Here is a 22,014-nt window from a genome sequence, read left to right as displayed (position 1 = left end):
GCCTGTTGGTCTATAGGAACATTAGCCTGTTGGTCTATAGGACCATTAGCCTGTTGGTCTATAGGAACACTAGCCTGCTGGTCTATAGGAACATTAGCCTGCTGGTCTATAGGAACATTAGCCTGCTGGTCTATAGGAACATTAGCCTGCTGGTCTATAGGAACAAACACTAGCCTGCTGGTCTATAGGAACAAACACTAGCCTGCTGGTCTATAGGAACAAACACTAGCCTGTTGGTCTATAGGAACATTAGCCTGTTGGTCTATAGGAACATTAGCCTGCTGGTCTATAGGAACATTAGCCTGTTGGTCTATAGGAACATTAGCCTGTTGGTCTATAGGAACATTAGCCTGCTGGTCTATAGGAACACTAGCCTGTTGGTCTATAGGAACATTAGCCTGTTGGTCTATAGGAACACTAGCCTGCTGGTCTATAGGAACATTAGCCTGCTGGTCTATAGGAACACTAGCCTGCTGGTCTATAGGAACACTAGCCTGCTGGTCTATAGGAACACTAGCCTGCTGGTCTATAGGAACACTAGCCTGCTGGTCTATAGGAACATTAGCCTGCTGGTCTATAGGAACATTAGCCTGTTGGTCTATAGGAACACTAGCCTGTTGGTCTATAGGAACACTAGCCTGTTGGTCTATAGGAACACTAGCCTGTTGGTCTATAGGAACATTAGCCTGTTGGTCTATAGGACCATTAGCCTGTTGGTCTATAGGAACACTAGCCTGTTGGTCTATAGGAACATTAGCCTGTTGGTCTATAGGAACATTAGCCTGCTCGTCCTACTGAGTCTATAGGAACACTAGCCTGCTGGTCTATAGGAACACTAGCCTGTTGGTCTATAGGAACATTAGCCTGTTGGTCTATAGGAACATTAGCCTGCTCGTCCTACTGAGTCTATAGGAACATTAGCCTGCTGGTCTTACTGGGTCTATAGGAACATTAGCCTGGTCTTACTGAGTCTATAGTAACATTAGCCTGCTGGCATTACTGAGTCTATAGGAACACTAGCCTGTTGGTCTATAGGAACATTAGCCTGCTGGTCCTACTGAGTCTATAGGAACACTAGCCTGTTGGTCTATAGGAACATTAGCCTGCTGGTCCTACTGAGTCTATAGGAACATTAGCCTGCTGGTCCTACTGAGTCTATAGGAACACTAGCCTGTTGGTCTATAGGAACATTAGCCTGCTGGTCCTACTGAGTCTATAGGAACATTAGCCTGCTGGCCTTACTGGGTCTATAGGAACACTAGCCTGCTGGTCTATAGGAACACTAGCCTGCTGGTCTATAGGAACATTAGCCTGCTGGTCTTACTGAGTCTATAGGAACATTAGCCTGCTGGTCTTACTGAGTCTATAGGAACATTAGCCTGCTGGCCTTACTGAGTGTTTGGAGTCGGGGTTAGGGGGTTTAAGGTTAGGAGTCAGGGTTAGGGGGGTTAAGGTTAGGAGTCAGGGTTAGGGGGTTAAGGTTAGGAGTCAGGGTTAGGGGGTTAAGGTTAGGAGTCAGGGTTAGGGGGTTAAGGTTAGGAGTCAGGGTTAGGGGGTTAAGGTTAGGAGTCAGGGTTAGGGGGGTTAAGGTTAGGAGTCAGGGTTAGGGGGTTATGGTTAGGAGTCAGGGTTAGGGGGTTATGGTTAGGAGTCAGGGTTAGGGGGGTTAAGGTTAGGAGTCAGGGTTAGGGGCTTAAGGTTAGGAGTCAGGGCTAGGGGGTTAAGGTTAGGAGTCAGGGCTAGGGGGTTAAGGTTAGGAGTCAGGGCTAGGGGGTTAAGGTTAGGAGTCAGGGCTAGGGGGTTAGGGGAGTCAGGGCTAGGGGGTTAAGGTTAGGAGTCAGGGCTAGGGGGGTTAAGGTTAGGAGTCAGGGCTTACCTGTCTAAACTGTCCAGAGTAGTCCTTGAACTGGTTGAATCGTGACTGGTCGTTCTGCAGGAGGTTCTTAATGGACTGGATCAGTGCCATGTTCCTCTGCTGGAAGTTCTCTGGAGCCAGGTACACCCCCGGGGACTGGGGAGAGCTGAACACCCCCCCATATGGAGTCATTTAGAACACACAGTTTGAATCTAATATGTGTTGTTGTGTCTGTAAAGGTGGTGGCCTGTCTGGTGTCTGGTGTCTGTAAAGGTGGTGGCCTGTCTGGTGTCTGTAAAGGTGGTGGCCTGTCTGGTGTCTGTAAAGGTGGTGGCCTGTCTGGTGTCTGTAAAGGTGGCGGCCTGTCTGGTGTCTGTAAAGGTGGCGGCCTGTCTGGTGTCTGTAAAGGTGGTGGCCTGTCTGGTGTCTGTAAAGGTGGTGGCCTGTCTGGTGTCTGTAAAGGTGGTGGCCTGTCTGGTGTCTGTAAAGGTGGTGGCCTGTCTGGTGTCTGTAAAGGTGGTGGCCTGTCTGGTGTCTGTAAAGGTGGTGGCCTGTCTGGTGTCTGTAAAGGTGGTGGCCTGTCTGGTGTGTGTAAAGGTGGTGGCCTGTCTTGTGTCTGTGATGGTTGGTCTGTAAAGGTGATGTGATGGTTGGTCTGTAATGGTGATGTGATGTCTGGTCTGTAAAGGTGACGTGATGGTTGGTCTGTAAAGGTGACGTGATGGTTGGTCTGTAAAGGTGACGTGATGGTTGGTCTGTAAAGGTGATGTGATGTCTAGTCTGTAAAGGTGATGTGATGGTTGGTCTGTAAAGGTGACGTGATGGTTGGTCTGTAAAGGTGATGTGATGGTTGGTCTGTAAAGGTGACGTGATGGTTGGTCTGTAAAGGTGACGTGATGGTTGGTCTGTAAAGGTGACGTGATGGTTGGTCTGTAAAGGTGACGTGATGGTTGGTCTGTAAAGGTGATGGTTGGTCTGTAAAGATGATGTCTAGTCTGTAAAGGTGATGTGATGGTTGGTCTGTAAAGATGATGTCTAGTCTGTAAAGTTGACGTGATGGTTGGTCTGTAAAGGTGATGGTTGGTCTGTAAAGGTGATGGTTGGTCTGTAAAGGTGATGGTTGGTCTGTAAAGGTGATGTGATGTCTAGTCTGTAATGGTGATGTGATGTCTAGTCTGTAATGGTGATGTCTAGTCTGTAAAAGGTGATGGTTGGTCTGTAAAGGTGATGGTTGGTCTGTAAAGATGATGTCTAGTCTGTAAAGGTGATGTCTAGTCTGTAAAGGCGATGTGATGGTTGGTCTGTAAAGGTGATGGTTGGTCTGTAAAGATGATGTCTAGTCTGTAATGGTGATGTGATGTCTAGTCTGTAAAGGTGACGTGATGGTTGGTCTGTAAAGGTGATGGTTGGTCTGTAAAGGTGATGGTTGGTCTGTAAAGGTGATGTGATGTCTAGTCTGTAATGGTGATGTGATGTCTAGTCTGTAAAGGTGATGTGATGTCTAGTCTGTAAAGGTGATGTGATGTCTAGTCTGTAAAGGTGACGTGATGGTTGGTCTGTAAAGATGAAGTGATGTCTAGTCTGTAAAGGTGATGTGATGGTTGGTCTGTAAAGGTGATGGTTGGTCTGTAAAGGTGATGTCTGGTCTGTAATGGTGATGTCTGGTCTGTAATGGTGATGTGATGGTTGGTCTGTAAAGATGATGTCTAGTCTGTAAAGGTGATGTGATGGTTGGTCTGTAAAGGTGATGGTTGGTCTGTAAAGGTGATGGTTGGTCTGTAAAGGTGATGTGATGTCTAGTCTGTAATGGTGATGTGATGTCTAGTCTGTAAAGGTGATGTGATGTCTAGTCTGTAAAGGTGATGTGATGTCTAGTCTGTAAAGGTGACGTGATGGTTGGTCTGTAAAGATGAAGTGATGTCTAGTCTGTAAAGGTGATGTGATGGTTGGTCTGTAAAGGTGATGGTTGGTCTGTAAAGGTGATGTCTGGTCTGTAATGGTGATGTCTGGTCTGTAATGGTGATGTGATGGTTGGTCTGTAAAGATGATGTCTAGTCTGTAAAGGTGATGTGATGGTTGGTCTGTAAAGGTGATGGTTGGTCTGTAAAGATGATGTGATGGTTGGTCTGTAAAGATGATGTGATGTCTGGTCTGTAATGGTGATGTCTAGTCTGTAAAGGTGATGTGATGGTTGGTCTGTAAAGGTGATGGTTAGTCTGTAAAGATGATGTGATGTCTGGTCTGTAATGGTGATGTGATGTCTAGTCTGTAAAGGTGATGTGATGTCTAGTCTGTATGTCTAGTCTGTAAAGGTGATGTGATGGTTGGTCTGTAAAGGTGACGTGATGGTTGGTCTGTAAAGGTGACGTGATGGTTGGTCTGTAAAGGTGACGTGATGGTTGGTCTGTAAAGGTGACGTGATGGTTGGTCTGTAAAGGTGACGTGATGGTTGGTCTGTAAAGGTGACGTGATGGTTGGTCTGTAAAGGTGACGTGATGGTTGGTCTGTAAAGGTGACGTGATGGTTGGTCTGTAAAGGTGACGTGATGGTTGGTCTGTAAAGGTGACGTGATGGTTGGTCTGTAAAGGTGACGTGATGGTTGGTCTGTAAAGGTGACGTGATGGTTGGTCTGTAAAGGTGACGTGATGGTTGGTCTGTAAAGGTGACGTGATGGTTGGTCTGTAAAGGTGACGTGATGGTTGGTCTGTAAAGGTGACGTGATGGTTGGTCTGTAAAGGTGACGTGATGGTTGGTCTGTAAAGGTGACGTGATGGTTGGTCTGTAAAGGTGACGTGATGGTTGGTCTGTAAAGGTGACGTGATGGTTGGTCTGTAAAGGTGACGTGATGGTTGGTCTGTAAAGGTGACGTGATGGTTGGTCTGTAAAGGTGACGTGATGGTTGGTCTGTAAAAGCGTGATGGTTGGTCTGTAAAGGTGACGTGATGGTTGGTCTGTAAAGGTGACGTGATGGTTGGTCTGTAAAGGTGACGTGATGGTTGGTCTGTAAAGGTGACGTGATGGTTGGTCTGTAAAGGTGACGTGATGGTTGGTCTGTAAAGGTGACGTGATGGTTGGTCTGTAAAGGTGACGTGATGGTTGGTCTGTAAAGGTGACGTGATGGTTGGTCTGTAAAGGTGACGTGATGGTTGGTCTGTAAAGGTGATGTGATGGTTGGTCTGTAAAGGTGATGTGATGGTTGGTCTGTAAAGGTGATGTGATGGTTGGTCTGTAAAGGTGATGGTTGGTCTGTAAAGGTGATGGTTGGTCTGTAAAGGTGATGTCTAGTCTGTAAAGGTGACGTGATGGTTGGTCTGTAAAGGTGATGTGATGGTTGGTCTGTAAAGGTGATGTGATGTCTGGTCTGTAAAGGTGATGGTTGGTCTGTAAAGATGATGTCTAGTCTGTAATGGTGACGTGATGGTTGGTCTGTAAAGGTGATGGTTGGTCTGTAAATGTGATGTGATGGTTGGTCTGTAAAGGTGATGGTTGGTCTGTAAAGATGATGTCTAGTCTGTAAAGGTGATGTGATGGTTGGTCTGTAAAGGTGATGGTTGGTCTGTAAAGGTGATGTGATGGTTGGTCTGTAAAGGTGATGGTTGGTCTGTAAAGATGATGTCTAGTCTGTAAAGGTGATGTGATGGTTGGTCTGTAAAGGTGATGGTTGGTCTGTAAAGGTGATGTGATGGTTGGTCTGTAAAGGTGATGGTTGGTCTGTAAAGATGATGTCTAGTCTGTAAAGGTGACGTGATGGTTGGTCTGTAAAGGTGATGTGATGGTTGGTCTGTAAAGGTGACATGATGGTTGGTCTGTAAAGGTGATGTGATGGTTGGTCTGTAAAGGTGATGTGATGGTTGGTCTGTAAAGGTGATGTGATGGTTGGTCTGTAAAGATGTCTAGTCTGTAATGGTGATGTGATGGTTGGTCTGTAAAGGTGATGGTTGGTCTGTAAAGGTGATGGTTGGTCTGTAAAGGTGATGTGATGTCTGGTCTGTCTGTCTGTCTCACCGGGGCTGGATGCAGGGGGCAGGCTCCACCACGTTGCTGTTGGGGGATGCCGGTAAACCCTGGGGGGCTTACTGGGAGGGGTGGTGCTGCCCTGGCCGGGGGGGGGAGACAGGTTTCTGGGGGGCAGAACTCTTCAGGACGAAGGCACTTTTAAAGCCTGGAGGAGACAAACAGCATGGTCAACATCACTACATTATCACAGTTACTATCATCCATTACCTCAACTTAGACAGCATGGTCAACATCACTACATTATCACTGATACTATCATCCATTACCTCAACTTAGACAGCATGGTCAACATCACTACATTATCACTGATACTATCATCCATTACCTCAACTTAGACAGCATGGTCAACATCACTACATTATCACTGATACTATCATCCATTACCCCAACATCACTACATTATCACTGATACTATCATCCATAAACCCAACTTAAACAGCATGGTCAACATCACTACATTATCACAGTTACTATCATCCATTACCGCAACATCACTACATTATCACAGTTACTATCATCCATTACCTCAACATCACTACATTATCACAGTTACTATCATCCATTACCCCAACTTAAACAGCATGTTCAACATCACTACATTATCACAGTTACTATCATCCATTACCTCAACATCACTACATTATCACAGTTACTATCATCCATAACCCCAACTTGTAGCTGCAATTTGGAACTTTGGTCACAACTAAATTCACATAGAAAAGCATGTTAAAGATCTGTCATTATCATTGACGGCAAGTCTAAGAAGCGGTAGGACTGTTCTGTGACCTATTTCTATGCTCCCTGTTCTTATGTTTAGTTTCTGCGTCTTTTACTTTCGGCGTTTAACACCAGCATCAAAACAACTGAATATACAATATTTTGGGTTATTGCATACATAATTCACAGCGGTTTAGATAGAACAATGATTCGCCATCCACGCCACGTTACGCCCTCATAGACCAACACATCCTCACTGCTGAGACGTTACGCCCTCATAAACCAATCCATCCTCACTGCTGAGACGTTACGCCCTCATAGACCAACACGTTACGCCCTCATAGACCAACACGTTACGCCCTCATAGACCAACACATCCTCACTGCTGAGACGTTACGCCCTCATAGACCAACACGTTACGCCCTCATAGACCAACACGTCCTCACTGCTGAGACGTTACGCCCTCATAGACCAACACATCCTCACTGCTGAGACGTTACGCCCTCATAGACCAACACATCCTCACTGCTGAGACGTTACGCCCTCATAGACCAACACGTTACGCCCTCATAGACCAACACATCCTCACTGCTGAGACGTTACGCCCTCATAGATCAACACATCCTCACTGCTGAGACGTTACGCCCTCATAGATCAACACATCCTCACTGCTGAGACGTTACGCCCTCATAGACCAACACGTTACGCCCTCATAGACCAACACATCCTCACTGCTGAGACGTTACGCCCTCATAGACCAACACATCCTCACTGCTGAGACGTTACGCCCTCATAGACCAACACGTTACGCCCTCATAGACCAACACATCCTCACTGCTGAGACGTTACGCCCTCATAGATCAACACATCCTCACTGCTGAGACGTTACGCCCTCATAGATCAACACATCCTCACTGCTGAGACGTTACGCCCTCATAGATCAACACATCCTCACTGCTGAGACGTTACGCCCTCATAGACCAACACGTTACGCCCTCATAGACCAACACATCCTCACTGCTGAGACGTTACGCCCTCATAGACCAATACAAAAACCCCCCTAACCCCCCCAGGGGTAATACTGCACAACACCCCCCCCCCAGGGGTAATACTGCACAAAACTCCCCCCCCGGGGTAATACTGCACAAAACTCCCCCCCCGGGGTAATACTGCACAAAACTCCCCCGGGGTAATACTGCACAAAACTCCCCCCAGGGGTAATACTGCACAAAACTCCCCCCAGGGGTAATACTGCACAAAACTCCCCCCAGGGGTAATACTGCACAAAACTCCCCCCAGGGGTAATACTGCACAAAACTCCCCCAGGGGTAATACTGCACAAAACTCCCCCAGGGGTAATACTGCACAAAACTCCCCCAGGGGTAATACTGCACAAAACTCCCCCCAGGGGTAATACTGCACAAAACTCCCCAGGGGTAATACTACACAACTGGCACATAGAAATGTATAGTGTAGAGCAAATATGAATTGGGATAGTTATGTACCTGGGGGGGTTTCTTGGAGATGAGGGCAGGGAACTCCTCCTCTTCCTCCAGGGGGTTCCGGCTGGGCTTTAGGGAGGGGGCCACTGTGACTGGTTTTTCCAGGTGGCCGTTAGCCAATCCACTTGCTTTGACCTTTGCTTTTACAGCGGTTTTAACTGCTGCCGTCGTCACAGCAACCAGTGGCTTGAAGGCGTGGCTCTCCGGAACGTTCTCCTTCTGTACCCTGGAGACCGTTTCCATGAGGACAGGAACTTGGTTCCCAAATGATGATGGAGGGGGCGTGGCCTGTTTCTTCTTCTTGGCTGTCTTGGATGTGGGGCTTGGGGCGGGAATAGGAGTGGGGTTAGATGTCACGAGGGAGGGCTTAGAGGTTGGTGGGAGGGGCTTAGCTGTCAGTGGGGAGGCTTGGCGGTTGGTGGGAGGGGCTTAGAGGCAGTAGGGGCAGATTTAGAGGGTCCTTTGACGATGAGAAGAGAGGAGATATCCAACATGGTTGGAACTGCTCGGTGCTCCTGCATCGTCTTGGCAACGCAATTGTCATCATCAGATGGGGGGGAGGGGCGGCGCACGGGGAGCTTTTTCCTCCGAGAGGAAGAGGAGGAGGAGAGGAGCTGGGGGCCGGCGGGGAGGGGGAGAGGAGGGTTGTTAGGGGAGGTCTAGAGGAAGAGGAGGGAAGGATGACCGTCTTGGAGGTGTTTCTGCTGCTGCTGGCTTGGCTCCAGGCTGAGGTAGCTCCGCCCGTTTGTCTGGGAGGGCGGATCTTAGAGACCAGGGCGGGGAAGTCTTCTTCTTGGAAGGAGGAGTGCTTCCTGGGTTGGGCGGAGTAGGCGGGGGTCATGGGGGTCATAACCATGGCAGCAGATAGACTGGGGAAGTCATCCTCCTTCAGAGGGACCTGGGCCGGAGTCTTCAGGGCTGGGGAGGCTTTACACTGTAACACACAATATATATACCTATAACATACATCACTACAGAGAGACCTGGGGGGCTTTACACTGTAACACACAATATATATACCTATAACATACATCACTACAGAGAGACCTGGGGGGCTTTACACTGTAACACACAATATATATACCTATAACATACATCACTACAGAGAGACCTGGGGGGCTTTACACTGTAACACACAATATATATACCTATAACATACATCACTACAGAGAGACCTGGGGGGCTTTACACTGTAACACACAATATATATACCTATAACATACATCACTACAGAGAGACCTGGGGGGGGGCTTTACACTGTAACACACAATATATATACCTATAACATACATCACTACAGAGAGACCTGGGGGAGGGCTTTACACTGTAACACACAATATATATACCTATAACATACATCACTACAGAGAGACCTGGGGGGAGGGTTTACACTGTAACACACAATATATATACCTATAACATACATCACTACAGAGAGACCTGGGGGGGGCTTTACACTGTAACACACAATATATATACCTATAACATACATCACTACAGAGAGACCTGGGGGGGGGTTTACACTGTAACACACAATATATATACCTATAACATACATCACTACAGAGAGACCTGGGGGGGGGGTTTACACTGTAACACACAATATATATACCTATAACATACATTACAGAGAGACCTGTTTACTGTAACACACAATATATATACACCTATAACATACATCACTACAGAGAGACCTGGGGGGGGAGGGTTTACACTGTAACACACAATATATATACCTATAACATACATCACTACAGAGAGACCTGGGGGGGGAGGGTTTACACTGTAACACACAATATATATACCTATAACATACATCACTACAGAGAGACCTGGGGGGGGGCTTTACACTGTAACACACAATATATATACCTATAACATACATCACTACAGAGAGACCTGGGGGGGGAGGGTTTACACTGTAACACACAATATATATACCTATAACATACATCACTACAGAGAGACCTGGGGGGGGGGGTTTACACTGTAACACACATATATATACCTATAACATACATCACTACAGAGAGACCTGGGGGGGGAGGGTTTACACTGTAACACACAATATATATACCTATAACATACATCACTACAGAGAGACCTGGGGGGGGGGCTTTACACTGTAACACACAATATATATACCTATAACATACATCACTACAGAGAGACCTGGGGGGGAGGGTTTACACTGTAACACACAATATATATACCTATAACATACATCACTACAGAGAGACCTGGGGGAGGGGTTTACACTGTAACACACAATATATATACCTATAACATACATCACTACAGAGAGACCTGGGGGGGGGCTTTACACTGTAACACACAATATATATACCTATAACATACATCACTACAGAGAGACCTGGGGGGGGGGGTTTACACTGTAACACACAATATATATACCTATAACAGACCTGGGGGGGGGTTTACTGTAACACCAATATATATAACATAACATCATCACTACAGAGAGACCTGGGGGGGGTTTACACTGTAACACACAATATATATACCTATAACATACATCACTACAGAGAGACCTGGGGGGGGAGGGTTTACACTGTAACACACAATATATATACCTATAACATACATCACTACAGAGAGACCTGGGGGGGGGCTTTACACTGTAACACACAATATATATACCTATAACATACATCACTACAGAGAGACCTGGGGGGGGAGGGTTTACACTGTAACACACAATATATATACCTATAACATACATCACTACAGAGAGACCTGGGGGGGGGGGGGGGGTTTACACTGTAACACACATTAATGTATATACCTATAACATACATCACTACAGAGAGACCTGGGGGAGGGTTTACACTGTAACACACAATATATATACCTATAACATACATCACTAGGGTTTACACTGTAACACACAATATATATACCTATAACATACATCACTACAGAGAGACCTGGGGGGGGGCTTTACACTGTAACACACAATATATATACCTATAACATACATCACTACAGAGAGACCTGGGGGAGGGTTTACACTGTAACACACATTAATGTATATACCTATAACATACATCACTACAGAGAGACCTGGGGGGGGCTTTACACTGTAACACACAATATATATACATTACATTACATTACATTTACATTTAAGTCATTTAGCAGACGCTCTTATCCAGAGCGACTTACAAATTGTATACCTATATACCTATAACATACATCACTACAGAGAGACCTGGGGGGGGCTTTACACTGTAACACACAATATATATACCTATAACATACATCACTACAGAGAGACCTGGGGGGGGCTTTACACTGTAACACACAATATATATACCTATAACATACATCACTACAGAGAGACCTGGGGGGGGGGGCTTTACACTGTAACACACAATATATATACCTATAACATACATCACTACAGAGAGACCTGGGGGGGGGGCTTTACACTGTAACACACAATATATATACCTATAACATACATCACTACAGAGAGACCTGGGGGGGGGAGGGTTTACACTGTAACACACATTAATGTATATACCTATAACATACATCACTACAGAGAGACCTGGGGGGGGAGGGTTTACACTGTAACACACAATATATATACCTATAACATACATCACTACAGAGAGACCTGGGGGGGGAGGGTTTACACTGTAACACACAATATATATACCTATAACATACATCACTACAGAGAGACCTGGGAGGGGGGGGGCTTTACACTGTAACACACATTAATGTATATACCTATAACATACATCACTACAGAGAGACCTGGGGGGGGAGGGTTTACACTGTAACACACATTAATGTATATACCTATAACATACAATACCAGTAAAAAGTTTGGACACACCTACTCATTCAAGGGTTTTTCTTTATGTTTACTATTTAATAAGTGAAGACATCAAAACTATGAAATAACATAGTGTTAAATCAAAACATATTGTATATTTTAGATTCTTCAACAGTAGCCACCCTTTGCCTCGATGACAGCACAGTCTTGGCATTCTCTCAACCAGCTTCATGAGGAATGCTTTTCCAACAGTCTTGCTTTTCCTTCACTCTGCGGTCCAACTCATCCCAAACCATCTCAATTGGGATGAGGTCAGGTGATTGCGGAGGCCAGGTCATCTGATGCAGCACTTCATCACTCTCCGTCGTCAAATTGCCCTTACCCAGCCTGGAGGTGTGTTGAGTCATTGTCCTGTTGAAGAAAAGATAGTCCCACTAAGCGCAAACCAGATGGGATGGTGTATCACTTCAGAATGCTGTGGTAGCATGGTTAAGTGTGCCTTGAATGTTTTTTTAAACACCTCCTCCTCCATGCTTCACAGTGGGAACCACACATGTGGAGTTCATCCGTTCACCTACTCTGCGTCTCACAAAGACACGGCAGTTGGAACCAGAAATCTCAAATTTGGACTCATCAGACCAAAGGACAGATTTCCACCAGTCTAAATGTCCATTGCTCGTGTTTCTTGGTCCAAGCAAGTCTCTTCTTCTTATTGGTGTCCTTTAGTAGTGGTTTCTCTGCAGCAATTTGGCCATGAAGGCCTGATTCACACAATCTCCTCTGAACAGTTGATGTTGAGAGGTGTCCGTTACTTGAACTCTGTGAAACATTTATTTGGGCTGCAATTTCTGAAGCTGGTAACTATAATTAAGTTATCCTCTGTAGCAGAGGGAACTCTGGGTCTTCCTTTCCTGTGGTGGTCCTCATGAGAGCCAGTTTCATCATGATGGTTTTTGCGACTGCATTGAAGAAACATTCGTGGAAGAATCTTTACATTTTCCGTATTGACTGACCTTCGTCTTAAAGTAATGATGGACTGTCATTTCTCTTTGCTTATTTGAGTTGTTCTTAACATAATGTGGACTTGGTCTTTTACCAAAGAGGGTCTTCTGTTTCCCACCCCTACTGTGTCACAACACAACTGATTGGCCCAAACGCATTAAGGAAAGAAACTTCACAAATTAACTTTTAACAAGGCACACCTGTTAATTGAAAAGCATTCCAGGTGACTACGTTAAGAAGCTGGTTGAGAGAATGCCAAGAGTGTGCAAAGCTGTCATCAAGGCATCTTTGAAGAATCTCAAATAGAAAATAATTTTGATTTTGTTTAAACACTTTTTTGGTTACTACATGATTCCATATGTGTTATTTCATAGTTTTGACATCTTCATTATTGTTCTACAATGTAGACAATAGTACAAATAAAGACAACCCCTGGAATGAGTAGGTGTCCCAACTGTTGACTGGTACTATACATCACAACAAAGAGACCTGGGCCGGGGACAGGAGGGCCGGGGACAGGAGGGCCGGGGAGGGGGGGGGACAGGAGGGCCGGGGACAGGAGGGCCGGGGGGGTTTTACAGTGTAATATACATAAATGATAACACAGCTGGTATACACCTTCACCTCGGGGTGTGTGTCTGTGTGTGTGTGTGTACCTCAGTGTGGGTGCTGCAGCCCCCAGGAGGGCTGGGAAGTCGTCTCCTGTCAGAGGGTTACTCTTCATGGTCCTCACTGGGGGAGCTTCTGCTAGAGGTTTGACTGGAACACTCCTGTGTCTCTCCTCAGTCTCCATCCGCTCGGGCCTCTCCATCCGCTCGGGCCTCTCCATCCGCTCGGGCCTCTCCATCCGCTCGGGCCTCTCCATCCGCTCGGGCCTCTCCATCCGCTCGGGCCTCTCCATCCGCTCGGGCCTCTCCATCCGCTCGGGCCTCTCCATCCGCTCGGGCCTCTCCATCCGCTCGGGCCTCTCCATCCGCTCGGGCCTCTCCATCCGCTCGGGCCTCTCCATCCGCTCGGGCCTCTCCATCCGCTCGGGCCTCTCCATCCGCTCGGGCCTCTCCATCCGCTCGGGCCTCTCCATCCGCTCGGGCCTCTCCATCCGCTCGGGCCTCTCCATCCGCTCGGGCCTCTCCATCCGCTCGGGCCTCTCCATCCGCTCGGGCCTCTCCATCCGCTCGGGCCTCTCCATCCGCTCGGGCCTCTCCATCCGCTCGGGCCTCTCCATCCGCTCGGGCCTCTCCATCGGGCCTCTCCATCCGCTCGGGCCTCTCCATCCGCTCGGGCCTCTCCATCCGCTCGGGCCTCTCCATCCGCTCGGGCCTCTCCATCCGCTCCTCTTTGCGGTGTTTGGGCGCTGCGCTCCTGTCCTGGGAGTCTCGTCCTCCGTCCTCCCGTCTCCTCTGCTGCATCAAAGAGGCTCTGACTGCTACTGCCAACTCCCTGTCCTCCTCCTCACTACCAAAACACAGCACTGTTATAGTCTATCAGAGTCATAATACACAGAAGACACTGGTGAAACACGCAAACGGTTCCAATCGTTTATCCACAATTCATGATGTTTGATTGTGTCTGCGGGTGAGAGGTGGGTAGCCTACTTCAAGTAACGTAAACTCATGTAAACTCGTACATCGCCTTGGTCCGCCCTTATTTTAGCGCCCCCAAAACGTAATACTTCCAGATCAACTGTAATGTCAATACCATTGTAAAGCACAATTTCTCCCCTTTCCAACAGAATCAATTAAATGACCTAAACGCTGCCCGTTTCTGCATAATTCAAGCAATGAGCCTCGTCGGGTCTTTTTAAAAATGGCGGGTGGGGAAGCGAAACTAATGCGCGATAGTGAGAAGGAGAGATGTTGTCGTCGTGTGGGAAAATGGCTTTTTCACTTGATCTGTCCAACTTATCACCTCTAAAATGTAAATAAAACTCTATAAAGAGTTTATATAATGTGTCATTACATGACCTCACCGCTGCCCGTTTCTGCATGATTCAAAATGTCATTACATACATATTTGAAGGTTTGTGTCGAATTTGAATCGGGTTATTAGAGCGGTTCTAAAGTGATCTTAGAAGTAAACAGCGGCTTTGAGAATGATGATCGCATGCAATGATGACGAAACAAATGACGAGGATGATAGAAGTGGAGAGAGATTGTAAGACAGAAATAGTTGCTTTATTCTGTACGTTACGACAGGACACGTCGAGATGTAACGGAGGGTCAGTTTTCTCAACTTTCCTCCAATACTATAGATCCATTAGCATGTCGATCAACGCTTGAATAAAAAACCTAGTTCACACCCCCGATTTTGACGTCAACACAGTCGCTACAGTCCCATTAGTTTTCTTTGTAGCCTCGTTTGAACGTTGTGGTTATGCACATTTGTACGGAATGGGGCGAGTTTACGTTACTTGGGGGCATGATATAAAATGCTAACCTCCCCTGTTATTGTAATGGTGAGAGGTTAGCATGTCTTGGGGGTATGCTATAAAATGCTAACCTCCCCTGTTATTGTAATGGTGAGAGGTTAGCATGTCTTGGGGGTATGCTATAAAATGCTAACCTCCCCTGTTATTGTAATGGTGAGAGGTTAGCATGTCTTGGAGGTATACTAACCTCCCTGTTATTGTAATGGTGGGAGGTTGGCATGTCCTGGGGTATGATATAAAATGCTAACCTCCCCTGTTATTGTAATGGTGAGAGGATAGCATGTCTTGGGGGTATGATATAAAATGTGGTCCTGTGTAGCTCAGTTGGTAGAGCATGGCGCTTGTAACGCCAGGGTAGTGGGTTCGATCCCCGGGACCACCCATACGTAGAATGTATGCACACATGACTGTAAGTCGCTTTGGATAAAAGCGTCTGCTAAATGGCATATATTATTATGTATTATTATTATTATTATTATAAATGCTAACCTCCCCTGTTATTGTAATGGTGAGAGGTTAGCATGTCTTGGAGGTATGATATAAAATGCTAACCTCCCCTGTTATTGTAATGGTGAGAGGTTAGCATGTCTTGGGGGTATGATATAAAATGCTAACCTCCCCTGTTATTGTAATGGTGAGAGTTTAGCATGTCTTGGGGGTATGATATAAAATGCTAACCTCCCTGTTATTGTAATGGTGAGAGGTTAGCATGTCTTGATATAAAATGCTAACCTCCCCTGTTATTGTAATGGTGAGAGGTTAGCATGTCTTGGAGGTATGATATAAAATGCTAACCTCCCCTGTTATTGTAATGGTGAGAGGTTAGCATGTCTTGGAGGTATGATATAAAATGCTAACCTCCCCTGTTATTGTAATGGTGAGAGGTTAGCATGTCTTGGAGGTATGATATAAAATGCTAACCTCCCCTGTTATTGTAATGGTGAGAGGTTAGCATGTCTTGGAGGTATGATATAAAATGCTAACCTCCCCTGTTATTGTAATGGTGAGAGGTTAGCATGTCTTGGAGGTATGATATAAAATGCTAACCTCCCCTGTTATTGTAATGGTGAGAGGTTAGCATGTCTTGGAGGTATGATATAAAATGCTAACCTCCCCTGTTATTGTAATGGTGAGAGGTTAGCATGTCTTGGAGGTATGATATAAAATGCTAACCTCCCGGTTATTGTAATGGTGAGAGGTTAGCATGTCTTGGAGGTATGTTATAAAATGCTAACCTCCCCTGTTATTGTAATGGTGAGAGGTTAGCATGTCTTGGGGGTATGATATAAAATGCTAACCTCCCCTGTTATTGTAATGGTGAGAGGTTAGCATGTCTTGGAGGTATGATATAAAATGCTAACCTCCCCTGTTATTGTAATGGTGAGAGGTTAGCATGTCTTGGAGGTATGATATAAAATGCTAACCTCCCCTGTTATTGTAATGGTGAGAGGTTAGCATGTCTTGGAGGTATGATATAAAATGCTAACCTCCCCTGTTATTGTAATGGTGAGAGGTTAACATGTCTTGGAGGTATGTTATAAAATGCTAACCTCCCCTGTTATTGTAATGGTGAGAGGTTAGCATGTCTTGGAGATATGATATAAAATGCTAACCTCCCCTGTTATTGTAATGGTGAGAGGTTAGCATGTCTTGGAGGTATGATATAAAATGCTAACCTCCCCTGTTATTGTAATGGTGAGAGGTTAACATGTCTTGGAGGTATGTTATAAAATGCTAACCTCCCCTGTTATTGTAATGGTGAGAGGTTAGCATGTCTTGGGGGTATGATATAAAATGCTAACCTCCCCTGTTATTGTAATGGTGAGAGGTTAGCATGTCTTGGAGGTATGATATAAAATGCTAACCTCCCCTGTTATTGTAATGGTGAGAGGTTAGCATGTCTTGGGGGTATGATATAAAATGCTAACCTCCCCTGTTATTGTAATGGTGAGAGTTTAGCATGTCTTGGGGGTATGATATAAAATGCTAACCTCCCCTGTTATTGTAATGGTGAGAGGTTAGCATGTCCTGGGGGTATGATATAAAATGCTAACCTCCCCTGTTATTGTAATGGTGAGAGGTTAGCATGTCTTGGAGGTATGATATAAAATGCTAACCTCCCCTGTTATTGTAATGGTGAGAGGTTAGCATGTCTTGGAGGTATGATATAAAATGCTAACCTCCCCTGTTATTGTAATGGTGAGAGGTTAACATGTCTTGGAGGTATGTTATAAAATGCTAACCTCCCCTGTTATTGTAATGGTGAGAGGTTAGCATGTCTTGGAGGTATGATATAAAATGCTAACCTCCCCTGTTATTGTAATGGTGAGAGGTTAGCATGTCTTGAGAGTGATCAGCTAACTTTAGCCACCGCTAGCTAGAAATCAGTAAGAGTAATGGGTGCAACCCAGCAATGTTTTGGAAAAATGAACTGAAATCAACTGGTTTGAAGTTACTTAAAGTTGATTAGTGTGATGTGTCACAGATGTCATGGTGGTCTCATAGTGATGATGTCATACTGACCGGTTGTATCTCCAGCTACCTCTGGTGTTCGGTTGGTTCCCTTGGCTCCTTCCTCTTCCCCCCCGACCCGACCTCGCCTCCTCATAGTCCTCTCCAGACACCATGCCTCCTTGAAGGAACACACAGTGTGTTGTTACCAAGCAGGCCTGAAATCCAGTTTGTTCAGACAGAAAAGCACCCAGTCTCACCATCGTTGCGTCGGGTCTGGCGAGGGGCATAGCTGAACTGCAGGTCTATGTGTCGGTTCTGTCGTGCTTCGGCTCGGTTCTTGCTGTGTGCCGAGGCCTTGTGGGCCTTGTAGTCGATCTGGCTCCTGAAGGCGTGGGTGAACTGCTCCGTAGCACAGCGCCCCTCCTCACACAGGTAGTGGGCCTCCCGGAAGTGTTCGCTCAGGTACTGGTAGTCACTGTGGAGAGAAGGGGGGGGGGGCACCAACATGCTTAGGACAGATACAGGGGGGGGGTTCTGAGATTTGTACCATTTTCTACTTGGTAGAATAATAGTGAAGACATCAAAATGATGAAATAACACATTTGGAATCATGTAGTAACCAAAACAGTGTTACATTTTTAAAAACTCAGCAAAAAAGAAGCTTCCCTTTTTCAGGACCCTGTCTTTCAAAGATAAATTGTTAAAAACCCAAATAACTTCACAGATCTTCATCGTAAAGGGTTTAAACACTGTTTCCAATGCTTGTTCAATGAACCATAAACAATTAATGAACATGCACCTGTGGAACGGTCGTTAAGACACTAACAGCCATGAGGACTCCAGATGTGGCCAGGGCAATAAATGTCCGTACTGTGAGACGCCTAAGACAGCGCTACAGGGAGACAGGACGGACAGCTGATCGTCCTCAGTGGCAGACCACGTGTAACAACACCTGCACAGGATCAGTACATCCTAACATCACACCAGCGGGACAGGTACAGTACAGCAACAACTGCCCGAGTTACACCAGGAACGCACAATCCCTCCATCAGTGCTCAGACTGCTCGCGAAAAGCTAAGAGAGAGGCTGGACTGAGGGCTTGTAGGCCTGTTGTAAGGCAGGTCCTCACCAGACATCACCGACAACAACGTTGCCTATGGGCACAAACCCACCGTCGCTGGACCAGACATCACCGACAAAAACGTTGCCTATGGGCACAAACCCACCGACCAGACAGGACTGGCAAAAAGTGTTCATTCAAAAAGTCCTCATCACTGACGAGTCGAGGTTTGTCTCACCAGGGGTGATGGTCGGATTTGCGTTTATTGTCGAAGGAATGAGCGTTACACCGAGGCCTGTACTCTGGAGCGGGATCGAGGTGGAGGGTCCGTCATGGTCTGGGGCGGAGTGTCACAGCATCATCGGAATGAGCTTGTCGTCATTGCAGGCAATCTCAACGCTGTGTGTTATCGAGAAGACATCCTCCTCCCTCATGTGGTACCCTTCCTGCAGGCTCACCCTGACATGACCCTCCAGCATGACAATGCCACCAGCCATACAGCTCGTTCTGTGCATGATTTCCTGCAAGACAGGAATGTCAGTGTCCTGCCATCGAAGAGCCTGGATCTCAATCCCATTGAGCACGTCTGGGACCTCTTGGATCAGAGGGTGAGGGCTAGGGCCATTCCCCACGGAAATGTCTGGGACCTCTTGGATCAGAGGGTGAGGGCTAGGGCCATTCCCCACGGAAATGTCTGGGACCTCTTGGATCAGAGGGTGAGGGCTAGGGCCATTCCCCACGGAAATGTCTGGGACCTCTTGGATCAGAGGGTGAGGGCTAGGGCCATTCCCCACGGAAATGTCTGGGACCTCTTGGATCAGAGGGTGAGGGCTAGGGCCATTCCCCACGGAAATGTCTGGGACCTCTTGGATCAGAGGGTGAGGGCTAGGGCCATTCCCCACGGAAATGTCTGGGACCTCTTGGATCAGAGGGTGAGGGCTAGGGCCATTCCCCACGGAAATGGAGTGCTTGGTGGAAAAGTGGGGTAACACCTCAAAGCAAGAACTGACAAATCTGGTGCGGTCCATGAGGAGGAGATGCACTGCAGTACTTAATACAGCTGGTGGCCACACCAGATACTGACTGTTACTTTTGATTAGGACCCCCCCCCTTTGTTCAGGGACACATTATTCCATTTCTGCTAGTCACATGTCTGTGGAACTTGTTCAGTTTATGTCTCAGTTGTTGAATCTTGTTATGTTCATACAAATATTTACACGTAATGTTTGCTGAAAATAAATGCAGTTGACAGTGAGAGGAAGTTTATTTATTTTACAGAGTTTATATTTGAGATTCTTCAAAGTAGCCACCCTTTGCCTTGATGACAGCTTTGCACACTCTTGGCATTCTCTCAACCAGCTTCATGAGGAATGCTTTTCCAACAGTCTTGAAGGAGGTCCCACATATGCTGAGCACTTGTTGGCTGCTTTTCCTTCACTCTGCGATCCGACTCATCCCAAACCATCTCAATTTGGTTGAGGTCAGGGGATTGTGGAGACCAGGTCATCTGATGCAGCACTTCATCACTCTCCTTCTTGGTCAAATAGCACTTACACAGCCTGGAGGTGTGCTGCGTCATTGTCCTGTTGAAAAATCAATGAGCGCAAACTAAGATGGGATGGTGTATCGCTGCAGAATGCTGTGGTAGCCATGCTTGTTAAGAGTGCCTTGAATTCAAAATAAATCCCTCAGTGTCACAAGCAAAGCACCCCCACCCCATCACACCTCCTCCTCCATGCTTCACGGTGGGAACCACACCCCATCACACCTCCTCCTCCATGCTTCACGGTGGGAACCACACCCCATCACACCTCCTCCTCCATGCTTCACGGTGGGAACCACACCCCATCACACCTCCTCCATGCTTCACGGTGGGAACCACACATGCGGAGATCTTCCGTTCATTGCTCGTGTTTCTTCACCTAAGCAAGTCTCTTCTTATTGGTGTCCTTTAGTAGTGGTTTCTCTGCAGCAATTTGACCATGAAGGCCTGATTCACACAGTCTCCTCTGAAAAGTTGATGTTGAGATGTGTGTTACTTGAATTCTGTGAAGCATTTATTTGGGCTGCAATTTCTGAAGCTGGTAACTATAATTAAGTTATCCTCTGCAGCAGAGGTAACTCTGGGTCTTCCTGCAGCAGAGGTAACTCTGGATCTTCCATTCCTGTAGCAGTCCTCATGAGAGCCAGTTTCATCATAGCGCTTGACGGTTTTTGCGACTGCACTTGAAGAAATGTTCAGAGTTCTTGGCATTTTCCAGATTGACTGACCTTCATGTCTTAAAGTAATGATGGACTGTTGTATTGACTGACCTTCATGTCTTAAAGTAATGATGGACTGACCTTCATGTCTTAAAGTAATGATGGACTGTTGTATTGACTGACCTTCATGTCTTAAAGTAATGATGGACTGACCTTCGTGTCTTAAAGTAATGATAGACTGTTGTATTGACTGACCTTCATGTCATAAAGTAATGATGGACTGACCTTCATGTCTTAAAGTAATGATGGACTGACCTTCATGTCTTAAAGTAATGATGGACTGACCTTCATGTCTTAAAGTAATGATGGACTGACCTTCATGTCTTAAAGTAATGATGGACTGACCTTCATGTCTTAAAGTAATGATGGACTGACCTTCATGTCTTAAAGTAATGATGGACTGACCTTCATGTCTTAAAGTAATGATGAACTGACCTTCATGTCTTAAAGTAATGATAGACTGACCTTCATGTCTTAAAGTAATGATAGACTGACCTTCATGTCTTAAAGTAATGATAGACTGACCTTCATGTCTTAAAGTAATGATAGACTGACCTTCATGTCTTAAAGTAATGATGGACTGACCTTCATGTCTTAAAGTAATGATGGACTGACCTTCATGTCTTAAAGTAATGATGGACTGACCTTCATGTCTTAAAGTAATGATGGACTGTTGTATTGACGGTCGTTTCTCTTTGCTTATTTGAGCTCTTCTTGCCATAATATGGACTTTGTCTTTTACCAAATAGGGCCGTGTTCTGTTCACCAAATAGGGCCGTGTTCTGTACACCAAATAGGGCCGTGTTCTGTACACCAAATAGGGCCGTGTTCTGTACACCAAATAGGGCCGTGTTCTGTTCACCAAATAGGGCCGTGTTCTGTTCACCAAATAGGGCCGTGTTCTGTACA

At 46.1% G+C, this 22,014-nt stretch overlaps 1 pseudogene; it reads right to left on the bottom strand.

Annotated features, from left to right (window-relative positions):
* The window catches only part of LOC124021702, a 38,399-nt pseudogene that overhangs the window by 4,802 nt on the left and 11,583 nt on the right, over positions 1-22,014 (bottom strand).

Source organism: Oncorhynchus gorbuscha, unplaced genomic scaffold (assembly GCF_021184085.1).
Source record: "Oncorhynchus gorbuscha isolate QuinsamMale2020 ecotype Even-year unplaced genomic scaffold, OgorEven_v1.0 Un_scaffold_1174, whole genome shotgun sequence".
Classification (NCBI taxonomy): Eukaryota; Metazoa; Chordata; class Actinopteri; order Salmoniformes; family Salmonidae; genus Oncorhynchus; species Oncorhynchus gorbuscha.
Note: the sequence above shows the minus strand (reverse complement) of the source record. Positions and strands in the feature narration are given on the sequence as shown.